Source organism: Microcaecilia unicolor, chromosome 3 (genome assembly GCF_901765095.1).
Source record: "Microcaecilia unicolor chromosome 3, aMicUni1.1, whole genome shotgun sequence".
Lineage (NCBI taxonomy): Eukaryota > Metazoa > Chordata > Amphibia > Gymnophiona > Siphonopidae > Microcaecilia > Microcaecilia unicolor.
This window is the reverse complement of record NC_044033.1, coordinates 279,927,675-279,944,112: the sequence shown is the minus strand read 5'-3', so window position 1 is coordinate 279,944,112 and position 16,438 is coordinate 279,927,675. Positions and strand designations below refer to the sequence as shown.

The 16,438-nt window shown below is 44.8% G+C and overlaps 1 pseudogene; it reads left to right on the top strand.

Annotated features, from left to right (window-relative positions):
- The window catches only part of LOC115465049, a 117,335-nt pseudogene that overhangs the window by 49,296 nt on the left and 51,601 nt on the right, over nucleotides 1–16,438 (top strand).

The following is a 16,438-nucleotide window of genomic DNA, read 5'->3' as shown; positions in this document are numbered from 1 at the left end:
GCGCTGTTCGATTATTCCCCTCCACGTTAACCCCGGATACTCAGTGCTGAGGCATGCGTGGATCCCAATATAGACTATCCAGGTATGTCCGCCAATCACATCTACCTCATCTGACCACAACACAATCTTGTATTTGTTATCAACCGTAATGGCAAATGCCTTTACGGTTACATTGAGCCTGCAAATAGGTGGGAAAATGTCGGGTATAAATGTAACAAATAAATAAATAAGTTAACTGGGCACTGGCTGATATTCAGACTGGTGCCCGGTTAACTAAGCGCATAAAGTTAGGGCAGCAAAGCTTAACTTTATGTGGTTATTTAACCGGTTAGCAGACATTCAGGCTCATTTTCAAAGCACTTAGCCTCCCAAAGTTCCATAGAAACCTATGGAACCTAGCCTCCCAAAGTGCTTTGAAAATATGCCTCAATATCACTGCTAACCGTAAGTTGGTGCTTCTCCCTAACTCTGCATACAGCCTATCTCTAACCTAGCTAGTTAGGGAATAGCAAGTTAACAGTGATGTTCAGTGGCATTAGTTGGCCAAGTGCTGCTGAATTTCAGCAAATGACTAGCTCGGTGGAGTTTAACCAGGCAGGAGCCTCTCCTGCTCGGTTAAACCCTTTTCACTATCTACTCCATCTCCACTTTTTTGGATGTTCCACAGAGTTTATTTTTTCTTGCTTTTTGGTTTGAATTTTCTTACAAACCAGTCCGGCATTATCTAGGCAGAGCTTGGGTATTTCTAGCTAACTCTACAAATCGTCAGTGATATTCAGTTGCTATTCAGCACCATCACTGCTGTACACTGAATGTGTGTGGGCAACTTAAATGCTGAGCCTAGGGTTTAAAAAAAGCTTACTGTAATGTTTGAATATTGACCAAATAGTTTTAGAATCAGCAGCCGAGGCAGTTCATTTTTTAGTTTCACAGACAGGCAGAAGAAGAAGAAGAACAACAACAACAAAAATCAAAAGTAACAAAATGTTTGAAAAATAGACACTAAGCTGGTTTCTCCTCTCAAGTTTCCATAGGATACTTTAGCAGGATCTCTCTCTCTGCAATACTCCATGCCTCACCAAATTTCTTTCTCTGAAAAATGAAAGGACACCTCACCTCCACTCTCAAAACAAATGCAAGGGGCTCTACAGCAGATAACACATAATAAAGGTGTTATTGTGTTTGTGTGCTAACAGTTAGTTAATACCTCCCATGGTGAAACTTGCCACAAAAACTCCATGTGTCTGTAATACCATGTTGGGTGTATTCTGGAACAGCAACTTATACAGTAAATAGAACTGAATAGTAAAGTTTTCTATGTTTCTACTAAAAGGCTACAAGATTCAGCATAGTAGTAAATAGATAAATGTCACTTATTGAAAAGCTTTAAGCTTTTTGAGAATGTCTGGTGAGATAATGCACAGAACTAAAGCTCAAATGAACTTGGTCACCAGAACTAGAAGAAACTGGATTTTAATATGGTTGAAGATCCTGCACTTTTTAAAAAATCATATACAGATATTTATTTTCTGGACATTAGAAACTTATACCGTGTTTCTGTATAACCTATTATCTCCTTCATTTTTCTTGCTTCTACTGTAGTGTTTCCTGTGTAGAAGCTCTCCCATTTTAGGATGCCTCGGCAGACTTGATAACAGCTTCTGTGGCTGCCCACTGGTTTGATTTAGACAAGTTCCTAAAGGAAGTTAGTCGAGTTTTAAAATCTAATGGCTGTCTGGCTGTGCATTGTTTCAATGAAGACATGGAACTATACTATGAAAATGACCCCTCTGAAAGGCTGACAAGGATTTTTTCTGAGGTAAAAACTAAGTGAAACATCTTTAACTTTTTTTAAATGCATATCTTGTTTATATTTATAATCTGATAGATACAATAAGATAATGAATTTGGAAATGTTTTAGTTCATGAACACCAGGTAAAAGAAGAGGTAAGGATCCACATCAGGTGTAAGGATAGACAGAAGATCCCAATAAAGACAAGAAGCTTTACCCAATAAAGAATTATCAAAACTTGGCCATGTTCAACTGTGTTTCAGTTTAACAAATAAAATTGTTTTGACTTTTATTTATGCATTTTTGTCCTTAATGGGATCAACTGTTTATTCTTTCTTTCTTTATTTTATTTATTTGTTACATTTGTATCCCACATTTTCCCACCTATTTGCAGGCTCCATGTGGCTTACATAGAGGGGCATAATCGAACAGAAACGCCTATCTCCATGGGCGTTTATCTCCGAGAACGGGTCCGTGAAGGGGCGGACCCAAGCGTATTTTCGAAAAAATTAGACGTCCATGTTTTATTCGCCAAGTTGTGAGCTGGGCGTTTTTGCTTTTCAGCGATAATGGACAATGAAATCGCCCAGCTCAAAAACGAATAAATCCAAGGCATTTGTTCGTGGGAGGGGCCAGGAGTCGTAGTGCACTGGTCCCCCTAACATGCCAGGACACCAACCAGGCACCCTAGGGGGCACTTTTACAAAAACAGAACAAAAGGTAAAAGAGCTCCCAGGTGCATAGCACCCTTCCCTTGTGTGTAGAGCCCCCCAAATCCCCCTCAAAACCCACTGCCCACAAGTCTACACCATTACTATAGCCCTAAGGAGTAAAGGGGGGCACCTACATGTGGGTACAGTGGGTTCGGGGGGGGGTTGGACGACTAAGCATTAAGCAGCACAATTGTAACAGGTAGGGGGGGGATGGGCCTGGGTCCACCTGCCTGAAGTCCACTGCACCCCCTAACAACTGCTCCAGGGACCTGCATACTGCTGCCAGGGAGGTGGGTATGACATTTGAGGGTCAAAATAAAAAGTTGTGAAACATCATTTTTTGAGGTGGGAGGGGGTTTATGACCACTGGGGGAGTCAGGGGAGGTCATCCCCGATTCCCTCCAGTGGTCATCTGGTCATTTAGGGCACTTTTTGGGGCCTTATTCGTGAAAAAACAGGGTCCAGGAAAAGTGCCCTAAATTCTAGCTAAAAACGCATACTTTTGTCCCATTATCTGTGAAATGCGCCCATCTCTGTTCGGCAGATAACCACGCCCCAGTTCCGCCTTCGCCACACCTCTGACACGCCCCCATCAACTTTGTCCGCATCCGCGACGGAGTGCAATTGAAAACGTCCAAAATCGGCTTTCGATTATACCGCTTTATTCGTTTTTGTGAGATAAACGCCCATCTCCCGATTTAGGTCGGAACTTGGGCGTTTTTCTCGTTCGATTATAAGCTGGATAGTGTCGTAGAGGCTTTGAAGTCTCCGGTGAACAAATACAAGGTAATGTTGTGATAGAATAGAGTTCATGTAGCACTGTCACATTAGGGAGTCGTACAACGGAAGAGTTGAGTAATGTCCATTATGTACTTGAGTTTTGCTGTGTAGCAGAGTTCAGGCATTTAAGTTGGGTCGGTAGGGTATGCCTTTTGGAACAGGTTAGCCTTAGTGATTTCCGGAAGTTTAGTGTAGTTGTACATCGTTTTCAAGGCTTTTGGTAATGCATTCCATAATTGCGTGCTTATGTAGGAGAAACTGGATACGTAGATTGATTTGTATTTAAGACCTTTGCAGCTTGGGTAGTGAAGATTTAGAAATGTTTGTGTTGATTCAGATATGTTTCTGGTTGATAAGTCGATCAGGTCTGTCATGTATTTCGGGGCTTCACCGTAGATGATTTTGTGAACCAGGGTGCAGATTTTGAAAGCAATGCGTTCTTTGATTGGGAGCCAGTGTAGCTTTTCGCGGAGGGGTTTTGCGCTTCCAAATCGCGTTTTTCCAAATATAAGCCTAGCTGCCGTGTTTTGTGCGGTCTGAAGTTTCTTTAAGGTTAGTTCTTTGCATCCTACATAGATTCCATTGTACCATTGATTGTATCAGGGTGAGGAATGTTTCCCTCGGGAAGAATTGTTTTAAGCGTTTGAGTTTCCACATTGAATGAAACATTTTCTTTGTTGTGGATGCCACTTGGCTCTCCAGTGTTAGGTTACGGTCCATTGTTACGCCGAGGATTTTCAGACTATCTGAGATAGGAAGGGTGTAGTCTGGTAGGTAAACCTGTACTGCCTGTGTGCTTCAGGTATATTTACTGAAGTAGTTCTATAGGGAGAAGTGGAAGAAGTTTGGGGGACAGTCTTTTCATTGCCAGTACATTTAATTTCTCTGTATGTTAAATAAACTAATGAACATACTACTGAAAACCCCCTCTTGGTCTATAGGCTGGCATGGGAGATGGGAGGTAATCACTATAGAAAATATAACATTGAAACTTCCAACTTAACTGTCACGAAATGCCTACCCACCTGCCTGGGGTTACTCCATGACCACTTAGAGGGTCTATTGCCAGCACAGCTCAGGTCAGCGTGCACCTGCTGCTTGTGCTGTACACTAGCACCCTCCTCTCACCGACTGGGTCACAACTGCCTCTAGGCGAGTCTTCCACTCTCAAATTAGCACCAGTGATTTCTAGGTTACTGCAGCCACACTCCCAGTGGTCGCACAGTTCCCAGAAAGCACCACAGACCTAACACACAAACCACAAGGTTTCTTTATCAGTCCAGACAGGCAGAATGAACAAACAAATGTGTTTATTCTCACACTGGAGCAATGAACAAAAAAATGTGCAATTAGCACACAATAACAGGCAACTGAAATATGGATAAATTATAACACTAACTAAACATCTATATACTGTCTAAACAGTACCTGGGAAGGTCAGGACATATAATTGTTCATGTAGCTTCAGCAAAGAGATCTCTCTCTCTCTTCTCTTGGGCTAACACTGAAGCAACAACTGCTGGGTAATTTCAAACTCCAGGCCAATCAGATCCCAGTCAACAAGTGTTAAAAGTATGCTGTTCACAGTACTATAGATTCACTTCTTCACTAGGGGTCCTTTTACTAAGGTGTGCTGAAAAATGGGCTGCACTAGTGTAGGCAGGTGTTTTGGGTGCGCAGAAATCCATTTTTCAGCGTGCCTGTAAAAAAGGCCTTTTCTAAATGTTTGATGAAAATGGACATGCGGCAAAATAAAAATGGGACACGCATCCATTTTGGGTCTGAGACCTTACCGCCACTGACTTAGCAGTAAGGTCTCATGCGGTAACCATGTGGTAATCGTCTACACTTGTAGAATGACAATTACTGCCCGGTTTCCGCTGCAGGCCAGAAAATAAAAATTATTTTCCGGCGCACTTAGCGGACACGTATAAAAAAAATCAACAAAATTACCGCCGGGCCATGCAGTAGCTGGGCAGTAACTCTGAATTGATGCACATTGGGCATACTAAGAGGGGCATAATCGAACGGAAACGTCTATCTCCATGGGCGTTTATCTCCGAGAATGGGTCTGTGAAGGGGCGGACCGAACCGTATTTTCAAAAAACATGGACGTTTATCTTTTTTTCAGCTGGGAGTTTTTGTTTTTCAGCGATAATGGAAACCGAAAGCGCCCAGCTCAAAAACGAATAACTCCAAGACATTTATTCGTGGGAGGGGCCAGGATTCGTAGTGCACTGGTCCCCCTCACATGCCAGGACACCAACCGGGCACCCTAGGGGGCACTTTTACAAAAAAAAAAAAAAGGTAAAACAGCTCCCAGGTGCATAGCACCCTTCCCTTGGTGTTGAGCTCCCCAAATCCCCCTCAAAACCCACTGCCCACAAGTCTACACCATTACTATAGCCCTAAGGGGTGAAGGGGGGCACCTACATGTGGGTACAGTGGGTTTGGGGGGCGGTTTGGATGGCTCCCATTTACCAGCACAAGTGTAACAGGTGGGGGGGGGGGATGGGCCTGGGTCCACCTGCCTGAAGTCCACTGCATCCCCTAATAACTGCTCCAGTGACCTGCATACTGCTGCTAGGGAGGTAGGTATGACATTTGAGGGTGAAAATAAAAAGTTATGAAACGGCATATTTTGTGGTGGGAGGGGGTTTGTGACCACTGGGGGAGTCAGGGGAGGTCATCCCCGATTCCCTCCAGTGGTCATCTGGTCATTTAGGGCACTTTTTGGGGCCTTATTCGTGGAAAAACAGGGTCCAGGAAAAGTGCCCTAAATTCTCGCTAAAAACGCATATTTTTTTTCCATTATCGGCGAAAGGCGCCCATCTCTGATCGGCTGATAACCACGCCCCAGTTCCGCCTTCACCACGCCTTCGACACACCCCCATCAACTTTGTCCGCATCCGCGACGGAGTGCAGTTGAAAACGTCCAAATTTGGCTTTCGATTATACCGCTTTATTCGTTTTTGTGAGATAAACATCTATCTCCCGATTTGGGTCACAATATAGGCGTTTTTCTATTTCGATTATAAGCAGGTAAGGCACCTACATATCTTAGTAAAAGGGCCCCTAAGTGAAACTTAAAGAGGGCATGCACTTTTCTATAACAGCTTTAACATAAAAAATGCACCACCTGCTGACCAAACTAGAGAAATGCACTTCAAGAGTTAATGAAGGCAGTTTTACAGGTTTTAAACAGACTGTTCTCTCACAAGAACAAACTGTACAAACATGGGTTCTCACTACCAGAATCCAAAGGCCTTCTGGTCACATGCTGCCCTTGATTCCTGAGGGAGTTGCAGCATCTAAAAACAGAGGAGGCTTATCCATGGAAGCTTAGGTAGACACTAAGGTCGGAATTCAGTAAATGGAGTCCAAAGTTAGTCACTTAACCCTCCATTGCCCCAGGTACAAAAACTTATATTGTGAGCCCTCTAGGGACAAAGAACCTGCATATAATGTGTACAGCACTGCATACATCTAGTAGTGCTATAGAAATGATTAGTAGTAGTAGTAGGTGCCGGGAAGAGCCGCGTTAAATTAATACTGTGCAAAGAGCACTCTGCATGGAGTACCCTTTACAGAATACTAGCTTAGCATGGATCTCATGCCTAACTTTAAGTGCATAAGTTATGTCTGCCTCTGCCAAAACATGACATAAATGTGGGCATACAAATGACATTATCCTATAACAGTGTGCCTAAATTCTGGGAATGCCCCTGCCATGACTATGCTCCCTTTTGAATTGTGCACTATGAAATATAGGTGCACTGTTATAGAATTTGGCCTGGAAGAGGTTTTTTTTGTTACATTTGTACCCCATGCTTTCCCACTCAGGGCAGGCTCAATGTGGCTTACAGGTACTTATTTGTACCTGGGGCAATGGAGGGTTAAGTGACTTGCCCAGAGTAATAAGGAGCTGCCTGTGCCTGAAGTGGGAATTGAACTCAGTTCCCCAGGACCAAAGTCCACCACCCTAACCACTAGGCCACTATTCCACGTAACTCCTAATTATTGCTGCTTAAGTGCCTGCTAGCACCAAATATTGATTGTTTTGATTAGCTAAATACTTTGCACGCAAATCTGCGATCCACACCCACATTTCCATGACAACTTTGGGCAATACTGAGCAGTGGCCAGTTTGTTTGTTTTTTAAATCAGTGGCTGCTGTGGTTTTAAAAAAATCTAGATATTCCATGGTTATATCTGGATAGTGGTTACTATTGAACATCCAGAGTTTGTGGTCAGCACTGCGGATATCTGGATAGCAGTGATAATCAGCCATTACACAGATACCTAATACAATTAGGACAGATTTTTTTTTCTGTTCTAAGTTTTGCAGATACATATCTGGGTAGATGCACTGAAAATCATTGCTATCTGGATTAAGTGCCAGCTCTGCCCACAGACTGTTCTAACATATCTGAATAGAACCATGGTGGTCAGAAGAAGTATTCAGTGGCACTATTTGCACTGTACTGCTCAATTCTGAGATCACAGGACTTAGCTGGTTAGCAGGTTCAGTTAACCAGATAAGCCCCTTTGACTATCAATAGAGATGAAACCCAGATTGTTAACCTATTAAAGTTATGGAGTAGGGAGGAAGGAAGTGTAAATCTTCACTTTCTGTCTTATATGCTAATGTTAGATTATTATCTAGTAAGGATCCATTAATTTGTTACCTCACTGTGGTTAAATTAGCCCAACTCTATTCGGAGGAAGGACTTAATAACTTGACTGAGCCATTTATTTATTTATTTATTTTGTTACATTTGTATCCCACATTTCCCCACCTATTTGCAGGCTCAAATTAAATATTTATTTTGGTGCCATTAATTTGGTTGGGGAACACTGTTTGCTGCGGTATGCAAAGCTGAGGAATATGATTGGCTGGGCAAGAAGGGCTGATTTGAATGAGAAGGAAAGCTTTAGTTATTTGTTTGGAGCATGAACTAGGCACGGATGTTCAATGCCAAACCGGCTATGTTTAATGGTTAAAATAGGCCACATAAATAGCAGGTCTATCTTTAACAGGTTAGTGTTGAATATTGGCTTAACCGCTTAAGTTGCTGCAGTTGAAAATGAAAACGGATATTCAATGCTGATCGCCAGAAACAGACGGCATTGAATTTCTGGATTTAACACCACCGGCTGAATATCAGGGGGTATGTATATAGGTATGAGTAATGTTTCTTGGGATAGTGCTAAATAATGCCTTAGAGTGCACTTGATAATGGATTTCTAAATAATCTGCCCAACAACTGTCCTGCATCAACATAAACTGCACACATACTTAATGGAAGCACCAACATTTTAAAATAACATAGTAACTCCTGACCAGTCTACTATAATGGCAAACATCTCAACAAATATGACCACATCCTGCAAAATAATTACAACAATGACACATATCCTTCAAACTTTGCTTTATAACAAACTAGTAAAAAAAGGCCCATTTCTGACACAAATGAAACGGGCGCTAGCAAGGTTTTCCTCGAAGTGTGTATGTTTGAGAGAGTGTATGTGAGAGTGACTGTGTGTGTGAGAGAGAGAGAATGTGAGTGTGTGTGTGTGAGAGAGAGAGAGAGAGAGAGAGAGTGAGTCTGGGTGCGAGTGTGTCTGTGAGAGAGAGAGTGTGTGTGTGAGAATGAGAGTGTGTCCAAGTGCGTATGTGAGACAGTGTGAGAGAGAGAGAGTGTGTTTCACACAGATACAGTGTGTGTGAGAGTGAGAGAGAGAAAGAAAGACATTGACTGTGAGAGAGAGAGAGTGTGAGAGTGTGAGAGAGAGTGTGTGTGTGACAGAGATACCTCCCCCCCCCTCTCTGGGGTCAGGCCCCCCTCCCTCCCTCTCTCTGGTGTCAGGCCCCCTCTCTCTCTGGTGTCTGAGCGTTACTGTGCAGGATGCTGAGCTCTGGCTGTGCTTCAAGGAACTGACCAATCCTATTTAACAGAATGCACCTCCAACATTCTGAAGCCGAGAAACCTCGTGTGGTTGGTCACTTCTGCTTGTGACGAACCTGGAAGTATGTGATGTCAATTCAGGAGATGGATACAGAGAGAAGGAATGCCTCAGCCATGCAGTCAGCTTCAGAATGTTGGAGGTGCGTTTTATTATATAGGATGTTCATACACAGTAGTGTGCTGGAGCGGGCTCTCATGGGCTCGCGAGAGCCGTTTGTTACGTTTTTAAGAATTTTGGGAGCCGGTTGTTAAAGTAGGCCACCCCATGGCTACTTTGACAACTGACTCCCAAAATGTGGGCTTGGGCCCCCTCCTGAATTCTCTTTTACTTTGCTGGCAGTGATGCTGGCCCCACCAGCCAAGTAAATAGACTGCTGCTGCTCCCTGCTCCTTGTTTCTGACTCTGAGCACCAGGCTGGGACTTTTCATGCAAGCGCAAGACGGTTCCATCATGCTGCTCAGAGCCAGAAACAAGCAGCAGAGAATGGTGGCAGTCCATTTATTGGCTGGCGGGGTTCGGCAAAGGTATGCCTAGCGTGCCTGCACAAGGGAGGGGAGAGAGAAGCATGTATCTCCCCCCCCCAAAATTTCAGGGCCGGCTATGCCCGGAGAGCGAGCCCGTTGTTAAAAATTTACCAGCACACCCCTGTAAAGGTGACACACTGAACACTGCAGTCTGTGGCAGAACAAAAAAAGAGCACAAATACTTTACCAGAATTTACTTTCATTTCAATACGAATTTTACTTATATAAGTGGAGGAGTGGCCTAGTGGTTAGGGTGGTGGACTTTGGTCCTGAGGAACTGAGTTCAATTCCCACTTCAGGCACAGGCAGCTCCTTGTGACTCTGGGCAAGTCACTTAACCCTTCATTGCCCCATGTAAGCCACATTGAGCCTGCCATGAGTGGGAAAGCACAGGGTACAAATGTAACAAAAAAAAAAAAAAACTTACTTTTTTCACACATGTTAATCTCTGTCTACCCTTCAACACATGAAAAACCACATGAAGCAAAGCCCCAGATTTCTTACTGATAAAGGGGATTGTTTACTAAAGCTTAGCTTGAGTTATCTGCAGCAGGGCCCATAGGAATAAAATGGGCCCTGATGCAGATAACGTGAGCTAAGCTTTAGTAAATAACCCCCAAAATAAGCAAAATCACACTGTCAACATCAAGATTTTTTTCCACCTATTGTAGAATCTGTAGCATAGAGAACATAGTTAGAATGTTTCCTCTTATAAATTTCCGTAGAAAAAATGTATTCTAATTCTGGGAGAACCTCAACAGTAGTAACACAAAATCCCTTCACTAACATACTTGTGAAGTAACACTAAATTCTGCGAAGAAGTACATAAGTATTGCCATACTGGGACAGACCAAAGGTCCATCAAGCCCAGCATCCTGTTTCCAACAGTGGCCAATCCAGGTCACAAATACCTGGCAAGATCCCAAAAAAGAAGCTTCTCAGATGTTGCAAATGTTAACACCAGTTCTGAACACACAAATACAAATACCTTTAAAAAGGCAGCAGTGAATATGCACAACAGCATTATATATCCCTTTCGAAAAGCCAGACAAGTCAAACTGATGTAGATCCCCACACAACCCTCATGCCAGCAGAATCTCTGACCTCAATCACATGCAGACCACAGAACAACCCTCATCAATTACAGAATAAAGAACCAAAAATTAGAAATTTGTTCTGCAGCCTGGAATCAGCCCAACCCTACTCTTCCCTTCCCTACTCCCCCTACCTTCCATCCCTGTAGCCCAGAACCAGCCCTACCCTTTCCTACCCCCTATCCATCCCTGTAGTCCAGCACCAGCTGCACTCTTCCCTATCCCCCCATTCATCCCTATAGACCAGCATCAGCCCTAGCCTTCCCTACCCCCCATTCATCCCTGTAGCCTGGCATCAGCCCCACCCCTCCCTATAGCTTAGCATCAGCCCTTCCCTACCCCCTCCCCATAGTCTGGCATCAGCACTACCCTTCCCTACCCCCCATCCATCCGTGTAGTCCGGCACCAGCTGTACCCTTCCCTACCCCACCCCACCCATTCATCCCTGTAGCCCCGCATCAGCCCTACCATTCCATACCCCCATTCATCCCTGTAGCCTGGCATCAGCTCTATCCTTCCCTACCACCACATTCATCTCTGTAGCCTGACATCAGCCTTACCCTTCCCTACCCCCCTCATCCATCCTTGTAGAGCAGCATCAGTCCTACCCTTCCCTACCCCCTATCCATCCCTGTAGCCTGGCATCAGTCCTACCCTACCCTACCCCCTCACCCTTCCCTGTAGCTTAGTGTCAGCCTTGCCCTACCCCCTTCCCATTGTCTGGCATCAGACCTGCCCTTCCCTACCCCCTCGCCCTCCCCCACAACACCTCCACCCAGAAATATACCAGCATTAAATATAAAACCTTTTTTTAAACATCCTGAGCATTACAGAGCCTAGCCCCACTCAAAAATCCACCAACATTAATTATAAAACATTTTTTTCCTGGGTACTTCAGAGACCACCCCCACCCAGAAGCCCACCAGTATTACACAAAACAATTTTTACCTGGGCATGTGCTTTTGCTTCCCTACAAAGGTCTATTGCTGCCCCCGATGAGGCTTGCCTGATTGCTATTCAATCAGTATGCAGTTTGCACCCTGGAGAGGAGGCCCAAGATTACCAAGCTGGCTCCTCCAGAGCCTGTGGCCATGGCAGGGTAGTGGGGCTGTTGAGTATACTACCCATGCTCATCTACTTGTACACCCCCCCCTCATGTAATGGTGACGCTTGCCCAGTGATCTCGCAGCCTGCGTGCTCTGGTCTGCCACAGCTCAGGTCTCCTTCCACAATGTCATCAGTACAGCAATCAACCCAGAGAAAACCTGCAACAAAATCGATTTTACTTTGCTACTCCAAAGCGCCCAGCTCTATTGTAGTCAATTTTAAGTAACTTAGATTAGCAGCTTTCTGGAACAGCCAACTGCAACACTTCCTTCCCAACTCTGGGGTCTTCTATTCTTCTGTAAAGGATGTTTCTTTTTATTAACAAATAATCTATCTGCTTTCGTAATTTCTTTACCTCTTGTGGTGATATATGATCATCAATTTCTTGCTTCCCTTTTAGCATTTCAATAATATCTCTCATGGCCTGATTACTTCTTTGCTTATGCAAAGAATATTTATGCTTTGCTTATGCAAGGATATTTATATTAGACATTTGTACTTGCTGAGATCAAATTTGTGCTTTCTTCTTGACAACGGCTTCTTCTACATGTGATTTGATCTCAGCACTTGTTAGGGTTAAAAAGTCCTTGTCATGGTCATATGTTTCTGGCTTCTTGAGTGGGGTAGAGGGCCGTCCTTGCACACAAATGGCCAGGGCCGGTCTTAGGCAGAGGCGACCAAGGCGGCCGCATAGGGCCCCGCGCCTAAGGGGGCCCCATGCGGCGTGCCTCTGCTCCGACCTTCGCCGCTGCTCGCCTTAGTCACCTGAGATGATCCCCCATTCCCACGGCTCAGCTCCTCCACTCCCACCACCACCGGCATGGCGCCCACCCCCGGCTTGGGCCCGCTGAGCCCGCCGTCAGCTCCTGAGTGCCCGGACCCCGGCGACTAACTAAGTGATGCCAGCGAGCCAGCCCAGGCAGCGACTGCCCCACCCCCGACGGCAACGACAGACAGTTGCAGCTTGACGGCTCATTCCAGGCTCCAGCTTCCCGCTCAATGTCCCGCCTTCTGATGTATTTCCTGTTTCCGGACGCGAGGGCGGGAGTCACTGAGCGGGAAAAGCTGGAGCCTGGTTGGAGGTGGTGAGGACGTGAGGTGAGCCATCGTTGCTGACGCCAACAGTTGTGCACTTATGCCAAATCGAAACCACTACCACAGCCCATAAATCAGATTGGAACCTGGGATCATTTAATTTCCAGGAGAGGGGACAATAAGGTCTGAGCTACTACTAGTATAGGGAGAATTTGTAGGAGGACCAGTAAGGGTAGGATTAGTCTCAGAATTTTCAACTGGCACAGTATAATTACCAGTTGGAAATTCAGTCTCAGTGGGTATTTCTGCTAACGGGGTGGTGTTGCTGATCGAGGTGGTGCTAAACCCTGTTGACTTGTGGAGGGATGTATTTTCAGGTGTGTTGTTTGGTGTGGTGTTTACCTCAGACTTTGTGTAGGTTGCTGGAGTGGTTGCTGGTACAGTGACATTTCCAACGGATAAGGTAAAGTTACCAGTTGGAGAGGCACTGACTGTGCGAAAATGGTCAATGAGACTTTAATTTCTGATTGTGGTGAAACCAAACAGTGCAATAAAGAACAACACTATACCTATGCACAGTATGATAAAACACACAAGTCCAACAACAAACAACCGAACAGATGGGAAACAAAAGAAGAGGGTATACTGGTGTACCACTGTAACCTCTTCAGATGCGATGCTTCTGTCGTCTGTGTCCTCGATGTCATTTGACCACTGGGTTATGGTGTCAGACAACTGCTCAGAGCTACACTGGTCAACAGGAAATAGTTCAGTTTTACCTGGATCTGGTTCCTTAATGTTCTCAAGGTCGGTTAGGTCAGACGCCTTAGGTTCTTTATGGAGTACAACACTTTGGAGGGAAACAGGAGGTGGCGGTACAACAGTTTGGATGAAAAGAGGAGGTGGTGATGGACTTGAAACTTTCTGCAAAGGGATTGTTTCTGGCTTGATCTGTTGCTTGGACTGTTGTGGCATCTAGCTGGTCTGGTTAGGGAAAATAGATGCAACATGTCGAGTAGATCGGTGATTTCACGGTACAGATTCTGCAGTGTGGAGTATTCAGCAGACTGTGGATCACCCAAATCCAAGTCTCCAGCTAAATTGCGGATTCGTATGAGACGGATGCGGAGATCTACGTATGGAAGAGGAAATTCTGGAGCACTTGTAGGTGGTGGTGTGGACAACCACTCTCGAGGAGCTGGTGCAACTTGGGGTGAAAGTGGTGGTGGGGATTCTGGTGTATCAGCAATCTTCTGTTCAGAGGTATCAGGAAGGTCGGAGAGGTCGAGCAACGGTAGATCAGGAGAGGGCTGGTTGTCAAGGTGATTTGGGATCGGTGTTGGTGGTCTCGGGCTCAGTGGAGGAGGAGGTGAGGTCTGTGATGGGGTTGTTTTCTCCAGGGGCTGCTGAGCTGGCAACATCAAGAAGGCCTGATTCGATATCCGGGTAAGCCCATATATCTTTCAGATGGACCCAGGACGAGTGGTCCTCAAGCTTGGCAGCGGTGGCTGACAGAGCCTCGATCTTGAAGGGCCCAATATAGATGGTCTTGTGCGTATAATAGCGCCGGTGCACCAGATCACCCACTTTAAAAGGGGGGGGATCTGTTGTCACTACAATCCCCTCTTCTATCCGAGAGAGCCTGTGAAATCGAGGATAGAGAACTGATTATGGTTTGCAAAACATCCCAATAGACTGAGTACTGATCAGGCAATTGAGCGTCTGGATTCCCGGGCAATAGTCGCATATGGCGACCAGTACATAATTGAAGGCAGATGGGGCGGCACGAAGGGATAAAAGTGCCAATGGTAGGGCATCAAGCCGGTTCTTAATACCATTTGCCATGAGCTGACGCAATTTGGTTTTGAGCAATCCATTGTAACGTTCAACCAAACCATTACTGGTGGGTTTGTAGACACAAACAGTCCTGTGTGTTATACCAAGAGCTGGAAGAAGAGATTGCAACAGTTCATTAACAAAGTGTGTACCATTATCAGTAGTAATCTTACCAGGAATGCCAAATCTGGGGATGATTTCATTGCAAAGAGTCTGTGCCATTATTTGGGCCGTCTCCCTAGAGCAGGGGAAAGCTTCCACCCACCTAGAGAAAGCGTCCACACAGACAAGCAAGTACCGTTTACCAAGGACTAGTATCTGCATGTCAGTGAAGTCAACATTGACTCCATTAACCTTTAAACTGGTGGGAGCATTACAAAGTCCAAATGCTATGCATGTCCATTTGAACAACTCAAAAAGTATGGTTACTGCTGTTTTTTGGATGTATTTTAGTCCCATCCTCATCTGGAAATAGCCTGAGGTGAGATCAAGTGATATGAACCATGTTACTCATCTATCCTTGTGTATTGCTTCAGTATTTGCAGCCTGCTCACTTTTTCACCACAGACTGCTCACAGAATAAATTGCTACAGATTCTTTTAGATTCGTATTGGGCAAATGAAACTCTTTATTTGCACTTTAATTGGAGAGTGTATAAGTCACAATTGTTACTGCATCACAAGGATTAAGAAGTACACACACTAATCGAGTACATTACTAAAGGAAGGCTATAGAAAGTAAAATAAGAAAGATATTTATATATATACACATACATCATCATCACTGGTCAGGAATTACGTCATTCAGGCCCTTATCTCATCAACTGGGAGGCCCGTTGCAGCGAACGCCTGAAGCGTCCAGACCAGGAACAAGTCTTTTCTGCACGATGTGTCCATCCACAGAATAAGCCCCTGAGTTCCACCATGACAAGCACATTTTTAAGCTAAAACTTATCCAGAAATGTGCATGGGGATGCCGTCACACTCTCTCGGTTCAAGAAAAGAAACCACTGGCCAGGTGAATCATTTACTGAACCTCAAGAGTACCCGCCCCCCTTCTGCACAAGCTGGCTTCAGGGACATACATTGTTCTTGGGAGGTGCCTTATCTCCTGCACCTCCCTTCTCTCCAAGCTAGCGTCAGGGACATACATTGTTCTTGGGAGGTGCCTTATCTCATTCCTTCCAGCCTGTTCTTTGAGATATGCCAGGCAAGTAAAATACAGAAGAGTTTAAAATTTATTATCGATCAAAGTAAGACTGAAAAACAATTCTTAATAAGTACATAAGTGCATAAGTAATGCCACACTGGGAAAAGACCAAGGGTCCATCGAGCCCAGCATCCTGTCCACAACAGCGGCCAATCTAGGCCAAGGGCACCTGGCAAGCTTCCCAAACGTACAAACATTCTATACATGTTATTCCTGGAATTGTGGATTTTTCCCCAGTCCATTTAGTAGCGGTTTATGGACTTGTCCTTTAGGAAACTGTCCAACCCCTTTTTAAACTCTGCTAAGCTAACAGCCTTCACCACTTTCTCCGGCAACGAATTCCAGAGTTTAATTATACGTTGGGTGAAGAAACATTT